Source organism: Fukomys damarensis, unplaced genomic scaffold, assembly GCF_012274545.1.
Source record: "Fukomys damarensis isolate Sample0158 unplaced genomic scaffold, DMR_v1.0_HiC HiC_scaffold_11, whole genome shotgun sequence".
Taxonomy (NCBI): Eukaryota; Metazoa; Chordata; class Mammalia; order Rodentia; family Bathyergidae; genus Fukomys; species Fukomys damarensis.
Window position 1 is genome coordinate 35361763 of NW_022900923.1, and position 18059 is coordinate 35379821.

Here is an 18059-nt window from a genome sequence, read left to right on the forward strand (position 1 = left end):
TTTTCCTCATTGAGTTTATTGGTACATTTTAGGTATACAGTACAGTTACATTCATTATTAGAATCTTGTACCTTTACATGACAGGTCTTGGTTCTCATTTTCTCCCCTTGTCCCTGCCCTCCCTTCACCCCTCCTCCCTCCCCCTTTACAAACACTTCATTTCCATTTCTTCATTTTCTCATATTTTTTCTTTTCCTTTATTAGCTTTCCCCTACCCTTCCCACTTTCCCTACACCTTTAGCCCCTTTCTTCCTATTTCACCTTGTCCATTATATCATTAAGATCTTATGTACTATTATAGTTTATTCCCACCAGAGAAACTATTCGGTATTTACATGTGTGACTTATTTCACTTAGGAGTACATCCTCAATATGTATCCATTTTCCTATGATATGAATGGATCTAATTTTTCATTCTTTATGGCTGAGTAATATCCCATTTTATAGACAAACCACATCATCTTTATCCAGTCTCCAACTGATGGGCAAATGGGCTGCTTTCCAGTTTTAGCTATTACAAACTGTGCCGCTATAAATATAGGTGTGCACATATCTCTGTGATATGATTCTTTTAATTCTTTTGGAAAGATACCCAGCAGAGGGATGGCTGTGTCAAATGGAACCTCCAGTCCAAGCTCTTTGAGGTATCTCCATATTGATTTCCACAGTGGTTGCACCGGTCTACACTTCCTTCCAACAACTCAGTTGTTCTGAGTTCAAATGAGAGTCACCTTTCCAGGTCTATTTGTAGTACTCTATGAATTCTCAAGGCCTTTTCCCATTTTTTTCAAATGCCTGCTGCAAGTCACTTCAGATGACTTCTACACTACCTGGTCAAATACAGTCACTTCTCTGGTCCAAATTTTTTGTATTAGTCAGCCTTCTTGTTACTGGGGAAAATTACCAAAAACCTGCAACTTGAAAGAAGAGAGGATTACTTGACTTATCCTTTCGGAAGATTCACTTCTAAAGCACTGGCTTCAGGGAAGGAAAATAATGGCAGAAGGATGCTCCATAACAAAGCTGCATATTAATTCAGGAGGGCCAGGAAGATGAGCTGGAGAACAGGCAGAGGAAGAAGTGATGGATGAGTCACAGTACCCAAGGTCATGGCTTCTTGGACACCTAGACACATCCACCCTCAGTGAATCCCAAGCTAATCAAATGGATACAATTAAGTTTAACCACCATAGTAGTATGAAATATAATTTAAATATTCAAATACATTTGAAATATGCTTTTTGCTTGTTTTAAAGCACACACACACACAAACACACACACACACACACACATATATATAGTAGAGCATGTTTCTTGTTACTAGAAATAACAAGATTTATTTTTTTTAATGGTTTCTTATTTGCCTTTTACTATCAATTACCGAGAGACTAATGTTTACATCTTTAGGTGTTAGTGACATCTGTGATTATCAATTTCATAAATGTATGTGATATTTATGCTTCCTTGGTAGTTTGACTCTTAAACAAGTTTCAGTGTCATTTTTAATTCTTGAAAATACACCTTATACTGAAATCTAATTTTCTTGTTATTAATATAAGCATTGAAACTTTTTTTTGTTTAAAGTATATAGTTGCCACCATTCTTATTGAAATTTTCTATATCTGAATTTTTAAAAAAATCATGTAGATATGCCTGCCTTATCTCTCTGCTTCCTGACTGCTATGCTGCTCACAGCTCTCCTCCAAGGCCGGCTGTTCTGCCATGCCATATCCTCATAGGATCCTACTGACCACTGGGGACTGTAACTGCTGAAACTGAGCCAAAATAAACATCTCCTCTACATTGCAGGCATCGTTATTCTATCTCAGCACTGAGGAAACTGGCTGACGTGCCGCTGGATAGGGAATATGACAGATGAGCTTCATGGCTACTAAGATTAATTCCCCAATAAGATTTTATTTCTTTCAAGAAAATAATTTTTTGCCTAACCCTTCTATGCAAGCTGACCCTATCACTTGACACACGGTGTTACAGATGGCATTGCTCCAGCTGTAATCTAGTCCTAAGGAAACTCACAAACTTCCCACCTGGTTAGAATTTTGCCTCTACAATGTAAGCAAGACGAGGCTTGCTGAAGAATTTAAGATAAGAACAAAGGAGAAGTAATATATCTGTCTTCTCTCTTCCAACCCCAAATCTCAGGACAGAAATTCCCTTGTAACTGCTATTGATAGCTGACCACACACCAATGGGACGAGCACAGACATAATCAGAATTGTCTAGCTATCCTATATCTGATCAGGTAGATAAATAATGGGAAGGTCAAACTGAGTTACAAAATAGCCATTGTGGAAAAATACATAGCTGAATATATGACATCTAATGGTCATATAATACACTGGATCATCATACAAGAACCTGACAGTTCCAAGGATCGGATTGTAGAACGAGACCTCTCGTTTTTTTGCACCAGGACTTTAAAAAAATATTTATTAAATTTATTGGTACATTATAGGTGTACAGTACAGTTATATTCACTATTGGGATCTTCTTCCTTTACATGACTTATTTTGGTTCTTATTTTTCCCTATACCCCAGCCCTCACTTTACCTCCTCCACCCTTCTCCATTTACAGACATATTATTTCCATGGTTTTCCTTTTGACATATTTTTTTCTTTCCCCTTTTCCACTTCCCCTCCCCCTCCCACTTCTTCTACTCTTTTAGACCTTTTCTTCCCATTTCACAATATCAATTAGATATTTTGATCCTTATTTATATTTATTTAGATTGAAATAACAACAGTATATTTCACAGAACTAGAGAAAACAATCCAAAATTTTATTTGGAACAACAGGAGACATAGAATACTAAAGCCATTCTAGGCAACAGAGACATGGCCTAGGGTATTACAATCCCCAACTTGAAACTATACTACAAAGCCACTGTGATAAAACCAGCATGGTACTGGTAAAGAAACAGACCCAAGGGTCACTGGAATAGATTAAAAAATGCAGAAACAACTTCAGATATACTCAGCTACTTCATCTTTGACAAGGAACCACCCATCCTCACTGGAGAAAATATAGCTTCTTTAATAAATTGTTTTGAAAAAACTGGATTTCAACCTGCACAAGATTAAAACTAGTAGCCTGGCATGGTGGGGCACACCTGTAATCCCAGAACTTGGGAGGCTGAGGCAGGAGACTCGCTGTGAGTTTGAGACCAGCCTGGGCTACACAGTGAGTTCCAGGTCAGTCTCAAATACATAGTGAGATCCTGTCTCAAAAAAAACAAAACGAAACAAAACAGATTAAAACTAGAACCCTATCTCTCTCATCTCATCCACTAAACTAAAGTTCAAGTGGATTAAAGATATAAATATTAAAACAGAAACGCTAAACTTTCTGGAAGATAGGTAGAACTCTTGAAGACATTGGCATAGGAAAAGACTTTATGAACAAATCCTCAGTAGGGAACTTGCACAAAGAATCAACACCTGGGATTTCATCTTATTAAAAATCCTCTTGCTTCCCAAAATAGTTAAAAGAATCATACCACTGTGATATGTGCTCACCCATATTTAAAGAGGCACAGTTTGTAATAGCTAAAACTTGGAAACAGCCAATTGCCCATCAGTTGGAGACCAGATAAAGATGTCTTTTTTTTCTTCTGTAAAATGGAGTACTACTCAGCCACAAAGAATGAGAAACTAGGAACATTTATAGTTAAGTGGATGCACACTGAGGACATGCTCTAAAGTTAACCAAGTAGGGCACATATGTGTAAATACCAAATGGTTTTTCTGATATGAAAAACTAAAAGTGCAAATAAGTTTCCAATGGTGTAATTGATAATGTGACATAGGAAGAAAAGGTATAAATAAGTAGGGGAAGTAAGAAGGAAAAAGAAAAAAAAATTAAAATATGGAAACAAAGTTTTGTAAATAGGGAAGGGTGGAGGAATGTGAAAAAATAAGAATAAAGATACATCATGTAAAGGTGCAAGATCCCAACAATGAATGTAACTGTACTGTATACCTAATATGTACCAATAAACTCAATGGAAATAAAAAGAGACTGTGGATAAAAGAAAAAGCAGCCATGGTGGCAGAGGGGAAAAAAAGATGTTGGATTTTTTGTTTGTTGGGGGGAGGTGCTAAGAATTGTACTCAGCCTTGGGCATGCTAACAAGTTCTCCCATTAAGATATATGTGCAGATGCAGGCCTTGAGAAAGATATTGTATTATGAAACCCACAATAATTTTTGAATTAGTAAAGATTGAATTGTATAGAACTTGGTGACTGGATCTAAGCAATGGGAGTTGAAATTTCTACAGGAGAATATGTTTAAGTACAACAGAATATATAGTAAAAGCAGTTTGATAAAAACAATATCTATATGTCTTGTGTAATTTATATACAGGCAGATTTTTTAAAGAAGACTAGGCATCTTTAAATATTTTTACTGTTAAAACAAGCTGATGTTGAAGATCTATAATTTTTGTTTCACATTTAATCCATACTTGAAATGAATTGTTAAGTTTTATTAGGGTACAGCCAATGCATAGAGAAATGTATAGTGTATACGTTCTGATGAGTTGGAGTATATTCAGATTTGTGAAACTATGCCAATCAGATTTGTGTGCCATACTATAACACAATAGTAGACTTCTCCATCATTTTCAAAACTTTACTGTGTTCCTCAACATTTAACTGGATGACATGTATATTTGTAACATTTTAAATGCACAATACTGTGTCCTTAGTTGCCACCACTATTTTATATTGCAAACCTCTAGAAATTGTTCATCTTACATAACATAAACTTTACATCGATTAAAAAAATCATTCCTCCTTTCCACATCCCTGTAGTCTTGGTAATGGCCATTTTATTCTTTCTATTAATCCTACTGTTTGAAATACTCCGAATAATCATGTAATATTTTTCATGTGACAGGTTTGTTTTACCTAACATAGTAACTTCTAGGTTCATCCACGTTTTTGCAAATGGGAAGATTTTCATTTTAAGGATTTTTTTTTGTTCATAACCACATTTTATTATTTCATCTGTTGATGGATGTTTGAGTTGTTTACATATTTTTGCTATTGCAATAATTCTGCAATTATTATAGGGGTACAACTATCTCTGAATTCTTGATTTTGATTCTCTTAGACATAAAATCAAAAGTTGGATTGCTGAGCTATTTAGCAATCCTATTTTTAACTTTAAGAAATCTATATATGGTTTTCTGTAGTAGTTTCATCATTAGCTACCATCAATATTATATGAGTTCCAACTTCACCAAATCACCTAAAACAATTTTTATATAATCACTTATTTAAAAATATTATTCCTTTTAATAAAGGTTGAAGTAATATCTCTTTGGGGTGTATCTTTCGTTATCCTGGTGATTAATGGTATTGAGCCCTTTTTCATATATTTGGTGGCATTTGGTATGTCTTTTTGGAGAAATGTTTGTTTCAATATGTTGCCAAAATTTTAATCTAGTTATTTGTTTTAAAGGGAGACATGTTTTGAAACTAACTTTGTAATTTAACTTAGATTCAGTATTTTTAAAAGAACTTCTAAAATCATGCTCCACCAATTTCTGTCTAATAATAAAATTGATCTACATGATAAATGATAGATCAAAACACATTATTTTCCAAGGAAACTGGTTATGAAAACAATAGACACAAGGTTTATTGAGAAGCAAAACATATTTCTCTGAAGATTGTTTCTACATAGAGAATAGAAATGTGCCTTAGTAAAAGATCATGATTCACTGGATATAGCAATTATATGACTTCGAATGACACATTAGCATTAACAAATGTACTCTATTACCAGAGAATGAACAATTTTCACTTTATCTCCTTGTCATGACTAGATTCCTTTGTGAATTAGGGTATGTTCTGTAGTAAGTGCTGGATTCACTAACGTTAAGAAAATGTGTAAATTTGCAGTAAGCATTTTCATCAGGCTGAATAAATGTAGCATGTATTTCCAGTATAATACAGAAAAGGTTCTTTTCCTCCCATTACTAGTTCATTACTCTGCTGAAATTTAATTTTATTAACATAATATACTGATATTTTTGTGTCTTACTATAAATTTTGTAAGTCAAATAAAATAGAAATAACTATAAAGAAAGACCAAATTCAAATCAGTGCCTTGCATGCTGCTCATTATTTCTAGGGATTCAATAAATTGTGAATATTTAATGAATGAACAGAATTACAATTCCATTTTCATTGCATTATAGATACTATGAATCTTAACATTTATGTTCACATTTTATAAAATGTCACCTTAATGAAAAATATGATATTTCACCTATTCATCTTATTTGATTGTAAAAATATGTTATATGAGACCAAAGCAAAAATAAATGAGTTTTTCCATGTATTATTCCTAAAATATAATCACATGTTAATTTATATTTCTAATTCTTATATGCAATTTATTCTTTATTTTAGAGAAAAGGGTTATTATATGAGCCTAATCAGCTTCTAGAAAAGATTTATTAATTATTTAAAAGGACTGTGATGAGATCTAAACTGATATTTTCTTCTGATACATTTTGTTTTTTATAAACTAAGTTGCTCACATTAGAACTAAAAATAACATATCAATTCCTTTAACTTAGAACATAAAGAAATACACTTAGTTAAAATATAAAAAGTCAATGCACTCCAGGAATTCCTAGGATGTTATGGTCGTCTGGATTGAATGTTAATCAATTACGAATTTTTATGAAATTTGTTGTTATATTCATTTAAAAAACATGTTTTGTTTTTTGAACTTTATAAAAAGGTGATAACTGTATTGGATGGTCTTTCTATACTTTTTCTGTAAAAATTAATTGGGTTTATAAAAGAAGCAATTGTGTGAATAACATTTTGTTGTGTTGCTGAGAGAAAAGGATACTCCTAGACTCACCCTGGCTTTTAGGAGTGACTTAGTGGGCATGAACTCAATCTGTTATTTCCTCAAAATAGTTGTGTTAATTGGCATTTTATTCCACTGGATCTCACATTGGTACTTGGGTGAACTGACTCTCATTTCATTTATCTCTGACAAGTTAGAGCCAGTGTGGTCTCTGCTATAACCTCCATCGTCCATTCCTGAGGGGCCACTCCAATACTTGCCCAAAATTCACATGGTGAGAGTCATGCTAAGAACGCTGGCTTGTTTCAGAACATAATTGAACTTATGTCAAAAAAGGAAATATTGTTCTGACCTCCATATTATCTGGCATTTACTAGAATGTCACACATGACGATATCATATTATTTATATGTTTCATGGGAAACTGAGAATGCAGAATGGTGAACAAATCCAACGTTGTGGTTAAAGAAAGGCATGTTAGAATTTAAACAAAAGCATTAATACTTACACTAGAGCTACCATATGATCCAGCAATTAGTGAGCCAGAGATATGTGTACTTTCATGTTCATTGCAGCATTATTCACAATTCTGAAAATAGTGAATTAATATAAACGCTCATTAATGGATGAATGAGTAAAGAAAAATGCAAAGATAGATAGATAGATAGATAGATAGATAGATAGATACATAGATAGATAGATAGATACATAGATAGATAGAGAGACAGGCATACAAATACACTGGGATCCTCAGGCTCAAGGAAGAGATTGAGCCATGTGGAACTACAGAAAAGAACCTGCAGGATATTATCCGCATCCTATCCATTTATCTGTTGATGGGCTTTTGGGCTGTTTCCAATATTCAGCAACTGTGTGCTATAAACATGGATTTCATATATGGCTGTGGTATGATGCTTTTAATTCTTACAGGAGATACCAACAAGGGTAATAGCTGGGTCAGCTGGGACCTGTAGTTTTAGTTATTTGAGGAATATCCACACTGATTTCTACAGTGGTTACATTGGTCTACACTCCCACCAACAGTGGAGAAGGGTTCCTTTTTCCCCCACAGCCCCTCCAGCATTTGTTATTGGTTGATTTCTTGATAGCAGCCATTCTTTCTGGAGCGAGATGGAATCTCAGCATTCTTTTAATTTGCATGACCAGTGATGTTGAATATTTTTTCATGTTTATTTGCCACTTGCACTTCTTCATCTGAGAAGTGTCATTTCAGATGCCCATTTTTGGACTGAGTCTTTAAATTTGGAGTGGGTCTGATTGTTTTGAGTTCTTTGTATATTCTATATGCTAGTCCTTTGTTTAAAAAACAGCTGGAAATTGTTTTTCCGAGTCTGTCAACTGTTTGTTCACTCTCTTGGTTATTAATTTGCTGTGAAGAAGCTTTTTAATAAGATCAGAATTGTTGATTCTTTATAATAGTTCCTGTGTAAGTGGGGTTTTATTCATAAAGCCTTTAGTACTACTCTACCATAAAGAAGGATAAACTTAAGACATTTCTAAGTAAATAGATGCATCCTGAGACGATACTCTTAAGTGAAATAAATCAGACAAACATGTTAGCGCATTGCATGGTTCTCTCATGTGAGAAACTGAAAGTGTAAATAAGGTCCAAAATGTTTAATAGATACTCTAAAACAGGAAGAAAATGTTGAAGTGGAAAGAGAAATTGGGGATGGGGAGAGGGAAAGGAAGGCAGGGAAAGAAAAATGAGAAAAAATGGCAACAAAGCTTTTGTAAGTAAAGTGGAGAGGAGTGATTGAAGGAAGGGGCCAGGAATGGGAAAAAAGAAGTATCAAGATATATCCTAAAAAGGGACAAATTCCCTATAATGAAGATATCGTCATGCATATCTAAAATGTACTAATGAAATTCATTAAAAGAAGAGAAGAACCTACCGGACATTATCCTAGGGCACAATAGGGGAAGGGCAAGTATTAACTGCATGATTTTATTTGCGTGCAGGATGTAAAAATTAGAACTCATAGCACTGCAAAGTACAATGGGGGCTAGCAGTGGGCAGAAGCAAGAATAAGGCACCTGTCATTATATCACCTCTGTGCCAATGGTCAGAGGTTACAGCTGGAATTAGACAGGAGAAGCTTCGAAACTACAGAAAACAGAAAGCAAGTTGGGAGAGGTTTCTGAAATGCTTATCAATTCTGCTACTTGATCTGAGTGCTGCTACCATTTGTGAGAATTCATCAAGTTGTACATCATAGTTGTACTATTTTGCATATATATGGAAGTTAACAAGAAAAAATGATGAGAGATTCACCGTCTCATTTCAGATTATAGTTTGGATATTACATGCATAGCCTTTGCTCTCAAATTGGGCACAATGTAATATCTGGTTCAATCCTATTTAGCTGGAATGAAGGCTGGGAAATGGTCATTCTTTGACAATGTGTTATTCAGCTAAAGGTCAGGTGTTCTACTCTCAGTGGGTGTAGTGGACTAATTAATGGTCAACTTGAGTGGGAATGCCCGGCTGAATCGAGTCAACATGGCTCTGGGCACAGAAGATCCACCTAGGGATTGTTTTTCAAATGGTATAATAAAAAGTGAACAGGAGGGAAAGAGTGTATGCTGTTGATTTTCCTGGAGAAGCTTGCCAAGGCTGGTTTTCCTGCTAGGAACTCTGCTGTTCTCAGAGGAATAGCTTGGGTTTTCATGGATGCTGTTCTCGTTGGTGGACCGCTGATCTTTGCCTTGAGCCTTACTTCCTGATTCCAGGGCAGATCCCTTGGCCTTGAGGCACAGATTCACCCTGGTGCTACAGATTTTCTAGCTTCCACCAATGTCCACTGGGCCTTTCCAGTGCAATTGCTTGATACAGACTTGCATGGGACATTGCTGTGGACTCCAGGTCTTCGGCTGTACCCATGTAGGACATTGCTGCATGATCCAGGCCCTAAGCTGGATTCTTTCATCCCTAATCCATGGGCAAATCTCTTATGCTCATCTCCATTTGACTTTTGGGTGAATATTATAAAACAATCCTAGAAATTATGTGTCCTGTATTAAATATATTCCCTTTCAAAGCCTGACTGCAACAGTGTGCAAAGAGAAAATGTAAAGTGAAAGACAATTAGGAGTTTCTGCCTACAAATTTAAACATTATTTCTAAAAATCATGTTAACATTTCTGTGGCAGTGCCTTTTTCTAGCATTGAAAATGTATAATAAGTCAAAACTAAATTTAAAAAAACAATAAAAGAGCAATTTTCTCAGTACAAGTATTTCAGAACATGAGCCAATTACTTTGATTATAGTAAAAATTTATCCAGAAACACAAATATTTCCCACATCACTTTCCTTTTAGATGCATTATTTTAAAAGAGGCATAGGATGTGTTCATATTTTAATTGTTTTGTATAAATATATAACTCATCTGGAAAATTGTTTTATGTAGATCATTTAACATCACCATCTGTACAGAAGAGTTAACTAACTTGATTGAGCTTTTCTATGACTCAAGTGCCAAAATCGTCACTGTTGTGAAATTTTTGTGTTCACTAAGCTCTCCAATTTATTTTATTAAAAAAATACTACTGTGTGATTTTTAACCTTCCTTTCATATTGTTATTGGTTTGGTTAATTAATCTCTTATACATCGGATTATATAAATATTAGTATCTTAATTAGCAACTTCAGTGGTAAGATTTTTAAACTGTGAATTTAGTTTTGAATGTTAGTGAATGACTTAATTGTGTGTGTTTATAATGATGGTATATGGTAATCAAAAGGAAAAAGACTGTGGAGCATACTTAAATACTACAGAGTCCATGACCAAATCCTCTTTAATATGAATGAGGACAGCAAAAACAAAGCAAAACAAAAACCAGATAATTCTCTTGTCTATACTTAATCTTAGTAGATAATACTAAAATCTGAAATATTTCTACAATGATTTCTTTAAAAATAATTGTCATTAACTTTTTAATCTTTTGAGTACTTATAAAGAAAGAATGTAAGACTAGACCATCTGTGATCCAAGCAAAGGGGCAGAGGAAATTTTGTGACTAAGAACATACAGTCCACATACTAGCATCCTCTCTCCTCTTCACTGAGCTCTTAAAACAAACAGAAAACAGCACACAAATAATTTTAAAACTTTCAGATACTTGTAAGTTATCTCTATGAAAACAAAACAAAACAAAATAGGAATTTAAAAATATATCCGTTTTTAAACAATGAAATATATTTAAAAGCCACATATGACCACAGAAGACCAGATTGAAAGCATTGCATCATCGTTGTGAGGGTTAATGCACTTCAAATTAAACACATTTGCTGAACTAATGTAAAGTGATAGTTTTCATTTCATTTTCTCCATTCTTTCATTGTTAAGTCCTTATACTTGAGGAGCATTTTTATAAAACTTTTAAAAGAGTACAACTAAAAATGAAAGAAACAAAACATCTGATTTATTAAATAATAGTTCAGTGACAGCAACTTCATTTATTGTTAGAGTAATAGGTGAAAAAAGAACACAGGACATGTTTTTGAGTTCACAAAATGACAGATTCCCATTATAATTCTATTTTTTTTTCTTTTTATTGAGTTTATTGGTACAATCTAGGTATACAATACAGTTACATTCATCATTGGGATTCTGTACCTTTACATAATAGGTCTTGATTCTCATTTTTTCCCCTTGTCCTTGCTCTCCCTTCACCCCCTCCTCCCCTCCCCATTTACAAACACTTTATTTCCATTTTTTCAGTTTCTCATAATTTTTTTCTCTCCTTTATTACCTTTCCCCCACCCTTCCCACTTTCCCTACACCTTTAGCCCTTTACTTCCTATTTCACATTATTATCTCATTAGGATCCTGTGTACTATTATAGTTTTTCACACCAAAGAAACTATTCAGTATTTCAGTTAAAGAAATCTCTGTATGAACATTAAAAATAGGGAATCCTAAAATAAAACTAAAAAAGAAAGTAAAAGAGAACAGGTAATGATGTAACATTAAAATAATCCTTAATTCTGGAGATGAAAATGGTCTCTGAACATATTTAAATTTCTTTTTGCTCTTATAGTCTTATCTTATTTTTTTTTCATTATTTAGAGAATACTTTATTAGTTTCTGTAATCAAACCCACATAGGTGTGACCTTACATATTTAGTATGATGTGTTACACCTGTACACATGGGAAAAAATAAAAAATAATAAAAAGATTAACATTTCTAGACCAATATGACTGTACATTTCTGTACAATAACAACTCAACACAGTAAATTGGGATGACTTTTTCCAAAGTTGGCAGCATCATTAAAGTTTCCCAAAATTCAATTTATATATAAAAAGACTAATAATAGCAGTATGTTATGCATCAATAGCAGCAACAGCTTTTCCAGGTTCTGCAGTGATCTGAACAAAATTATAGACATTCAGCACATTCCATTAAAACAAAACAAAACAAAAACAAACAAACAAGAAACAAAGAAAAGAATAATATCCAGAAAACAGCAAAGTTCTGTTGCTGTTGTGGTACCTGGCACCATTTTTTTATTAGCATCTTAATCATCATCTGGAAAGAGAACATTCTAGAGTAATATCATTAAATGTAGCTCTGATAAAGCACGGTCCCTACTATGTATCATAAAGCAGATACAAGATATTTTACATTCATAGGGGCATGATACAGTACCATCCTACATCAATAATACTAGAATCAGTTTTGGTTTGAAATTTATTTTGTCTGCAAATAAGATTGCTACCCCTGTTTTTTGCTGGGCTCCTGTCACATGGAGAATTGTTTTCTATCTTTTCACTTTCAGTCTATGGGCTTCTTTTTGCATTAGGTGTGTTTCTTGTATACGACACATTGTTGGATTTTGCTTCTTATTCCATTTTGCCAGTCTATTTCTCTTGATTGGTGAGCTGAGGCCATTGACATTACTGGTTATAACTGATATGTGCTGACTTATTATTGACATGTTATTGGCCTTTTGTTGACTCTTTTTACTTTTTCACCTTCTCCTTTTAATTTCTTGCCTTGCCTATTTGATTTGCTCTGTTGGGCCTCATGGTGTTGTTGCCTTCATTGTCTTTTTGTTGGATCTTGTTTAGAATTATTTGTAGTGCTGGTTTGGCATTCTTGTAGTTTCTCAGGTGTTCTTTGTCATGGAAGTGTCTTATTTCCCCATCCATTTTGAAAGAGAGTTTTGCAGGATACATCAGCCTAGGTTGGAGGTTGTTCTCTTTTAGTACGTGAAATATCTCACTCCAGGCTCTCCTTGCCCCAAGGGTTTGTATTGAAAAATCTGCTTTGATTCTGATGGGCTTTCCTTTGCATGTGATTTGTTTCTTTTCTCTTACTGCTTGTAGCATTTTGTTCTTCTGTTGGGTTTCTGGGATCTTGATTATTATATGTCTAGGTGTAGTTTTTTTTTTTATTGTAGCTAGTTGGTGTCCTATATGCCTCAGTTATCTGAATGTCAAATTCTTCCCCTCTGTTTGGGAGGTTTTCTGTCATTAATTCTGCAAACAGCTTTTTAAAGTCCTTTGTATTTTCTCCTGCTACTTCATGGATTCCTATCAGTCTTAAGTTATTCTTCTTTGCATCATCTAGGAGTTGTTGGATCGATTTCTCATGATCCCTTACTGTTTTTAAGAGACCTCTCTTTTCATGGTCACTGACTGCAATCTTACCTTCTATATCTGAGAGTCTATCTTCGCATTCTTTAATTCTGTTGCATACACTTTCTATGGAGTGTTTAAACTCCTGGATATCTGTTTGAATCTGTTTTATGGATTCCATTTCTTTCTTATGCTGGGCCTTCATGGCTTCTATCGTGGTCCTGAGCTCATCTATTTTTTTGTCAGTTTCTGCTCTAGAGTCTCAAATCACGACTTCCATTTTGCTCACTATCTCTATGGTTATCTGGGAAATTAGTTCTGTTTTGAATTTTTCTAGAGCCTAATTGATCTGTTTTGTTACTTCCTGTGCTTTGAGTTCAGGGTGTCCTGGTGGTTCACTATTGGCTTTTTCATCCTCATTTGCCCTACTGATTGCCATTGGTGAACTGGAAGCCTGTCCTTGTGTCTTGCTTAAGGGTTTTCTCATTTTTTTTTTTTTTGTTGTTGCTGTTGTGGGACTGCGCTTGGTTTAATCTCTGGGTTATCACCCAAATCTTCCTAATATGTTTGCGCCCTAGCTTCTGTGTGTCTAACGAACCACAGACATTCTCATCTTCATAACATCAGAGAAAACAGCTCATCAAATCAACCGCAATGCTTTATCCCAACTGATACAATCAGCAACACATTAAGATCAAGCACAATTTGGAAACTGACCACCTGTGGTAGTCACCAATCTATCACCCTTAAACCATTTGAATTAAATTGAAATCAAGAAGCAGTCCAGAACATGTCTTCCCAGCGCTCAAGTGATGGCAGCTGGGGTGGGAGAAGGCGTGATTCTTCAGATTCCCATTATTGAACAGTAGGTATGCATAAATAAAATGCTGTATTATTAGTGTTACATTTGTATTAATCTCTCTAGGTTTAAGAATATTGAAAAATTTCAGATTTAAATTGCTATGTGCCAATTTTAAGTGTAATGCTCAGTCATCTGAAATTTCTTAAATTCATGGGTTCTTTTTCTAACATTATCTTTCCCCAAAATATGTAATATGTTAACATATGTACAATATAAATGTTAAATTGAAAGGACAATCACTAATATTATATATATTGTATATACAGAATAGTATATATGCTAAATTATATATGCAAGAAGAGATATTTTAAAAATCTCCTCTTCTTCTAAACAAGTCATTAGTCTTGAGGCCTAAGATATCTATTCTTACTATGAATTTCAGTTTTTGATTTGATTTAATTTTTAGTCCTAACAACGTTTTTTTTTTATTCATCTTATTATATTACATTTTAAGTGCAGTTTATTTGTCTGAGGAACACTGTGTTGTGTTTTTCATACACACAGAAAGCATGCAACATCTCTAAAAGGAAGAAGCAACAAATCATAGAGGCAGGTGAGGGCCTGGAACTAATAGAGTGAAATAAAGGATATTAGAAAAGAAATTTGTTAGGATAGAGCATCAGCTAATCAAAGCGAGCAACTAAAGTGATCATCTGAATAGATTCAGTGAAAGAATCAGACAATATGCAGCTAGTGGCCCACAGCATTTTACCAGGAACAAAGTCCTGTGTGATTAGTACATCAGGATAAGTACTATCGCCATAGAAGCACATGAAATATCCTGCACTTACTAAAAGTCAGCTAGCTAAGAGACTGAGGGTCTAGAAAGAAAATCTGCACTTCACCTTGTTGGGTCCTGAAGTACTGAGATATGCCCCTCATGTGTAATTGGTGAAGCTTACTAATTACAAAACAAACTATTTTATGGAATGTTTATACATTATTTTAAAGGAATATTTATTATTTAACAGATGTAATTCATGCATGTGGTCATCTAAAAGATGGATATGGAAAGAAGATATAGTGACTATTTTCAATTGAAGAAACTTGAACACAGAGATTTTAGAAATCATTTTCCATGCAATTAAATTACTACTAGCAGAAATAAGACACAAATCTTGTTTAACAGAACAGTGTATTTTTTTCTTTTTCTTCTTGTAAGAAATTTACTGACTTAAAACAGAATGAAAAAAGGCAAAATTATTAATTCTGGAGGTAAAAACCCAGAAATGGATCTCAACAGTTTACAGAGATACTACCAGCAAGGATGCAGTGATTTTGGAAAGGGCTGGGAAGCAACCCATTTCCAAATTGCTTTTCAATTTCTAGAAGTCACTTGACCTCTTTGGCTGTAGCTTCGTTCCTCTGTCTTCCAAACCAAAAGCTGTTTGGGCTACGTTCTTCTCACACTGTTATCTCTATTCTCGTAATAACAGCTTCCTCTTCATAGCATCCTTGCCATTGCACTACGTTCACACAGGATAAGGGTGCTTTAATTATTTATTCTTCCTTTATTTATTTATTCTTTAATTAACTTTTTTCATACTAGGGATTGAACTCGGGACCTTGCATTTGAGAGGCAGGCAGCAGCACCACTGAGCTAAATTCCTGGTCCGGAAAAGGTTTTTTTTAAGAATATCAGCTAGGTTAAAAAAAAAAAAAAATCTCAAGAAAGAGAGTAGAAACTTCAGAAAATGGCCTGTGGGATGAAATAAATGTGTCCAAATCAAAGAGGAGTATTTTAGTGTTATTAATGGCAATAAATCTTTCACTGTAATATTTTTTAAATTAAATGTTCACTGAAGTGAAAAAATATATAGGAATTGTATGAAATATTAACCCTTAAATAGCTAACATTGTAGTACATAGATTGCAAGGCTGTAATTGCTCATCAACTCAGCCTTCTCTTTGGGGTTGTCCAGCATAACTTTGAGGACTATGAAAGCATGATTGAGAGGATGCTTTCAGATAATTGAGAGAAAAGGGAAGTTCGCAAAATAAACGCAATTATAATGAAAAGATGCCATTAAATCCATAAAATTGTAGACTGCTTACATGAGAAATAAAACTTCAGAGATTCAAAAAGTTTCTCAAATAATAAATACAAAGGAAATGTTAACCTAAATAAAGCCTAGGTAACGACATATCAGACAACTCTACATTATGTTATCTGATCAAAATAAAAGCAACAACAAAAGAGAAGTAACATCATATCTAGAAATCAGTACATTCTACTGTTTTTTTTAATGTTTTAAATATACATCCATGTTTTATTAATTGTATTCATAATCATTTAAATTTTCATATCAAAGCAACATTAAAGTACCATAAAGACTATGAGGTTGATTGGTGTACCATTAAGTCTTATTTTATTTAATCAAGGCTAATTTTGACAACAAATATACAGTTATAATATCATCTTTGAAATCAATATTTATAAATGGCCTCATAGCAAAAGACACTGAAAAAGGGTGATATTCGAATTTTGATGATTTGTAAAGTTAATAACAATGCCAAAAATATTTACTTATATATTTTAAGATATATCTTTAAAATGAGATTTTTTTTAAAAAGAAAAGCTTTGATTTGAACTGTGGATTTCAGGTTTAAATACAAATTAGTATCAAAACAAAGAGCATAAAATGCACAGACATCCTCTGGCTTACCATGGTTTGATCTAAAATGTTTGGACCTTGTAATAACAAATAAATGGTATGATTTCGTGTAAGCCATAGTTGGAGCTTTGACTTTTGTCTTTTCCCCGAGCTGCTGAGAAGAAGGCTGCCCTTGTGTGATGGGGGGCAGCAGCTGCAACGCCTGCACATTTAGAGGCACAAAAGTAAACAACTGCTACTCCGCCCTGTGTGCTGTCGCTAAGCCGTAATAGTCAATAAATTAAGTGCATTAAATACATTTTGGCTTATGATATTTTCAATTTTAAATAGTTGTATTGGGATGTGAGTCCATCAAAAGTTAAGAGGGCCGAGGATTTAGCTCATTGGTTCTACAGCCTGCCTTGCAATCGCAAGTTCCCAAGTTCCATCCTTCTGTAGTATTTGAAATAAGCTGTGATAGATACAATTTGAAGTATCCTGATTAAGTCCACTTTGAAGCAGTAAACTGGATTGTGTTCTGTAATTAAAAAAATGCATATCAGAAAAGGAGATTCTCCCACTGGCCTTGAACAAGCAAACAGGAAGGTTGTGGGTGTCAAAGGACAGGGGCGTGTGGTCATATCTACTGAAAGCTTTTAGGATGTAAGAGTGGGCTTTAGCCAATAACAGCAAGAAAATGGATGTAATTCCTTTAACCACAAGGAGATGGATTCTGCCAAACAACCAAACCAAGCTTAGGAGAGGATCTGCTGTTGCAAGGCTGGGGAGACTATAGCCCAACTGACAACTTCATTGTAGCCTCCTCAATTCTGGGGCAGAGCACAAGAGAAGCTGTGTGCAGACTGGTTATGGAAATTAGAAGATAATAAATGAGTGTTGTTTTGATTCAATCCATATGTCAGCATCTGCTTTACAGCAATACAAAACTGACATGTAACCTTTGACTTAAATTATGAAGATCGATACTTACACATAGACTAAGAAGTAATTGCCATGATTCATGTAGATGTTTGAAAAAACTGATCTTATTTACTAGAGATGATGCCAAGTACAGGATATGCTATTATCCATTTCTACTTCCCTGAAAAGTCTGTTTGGACAAGGACTGCAGTTATGACT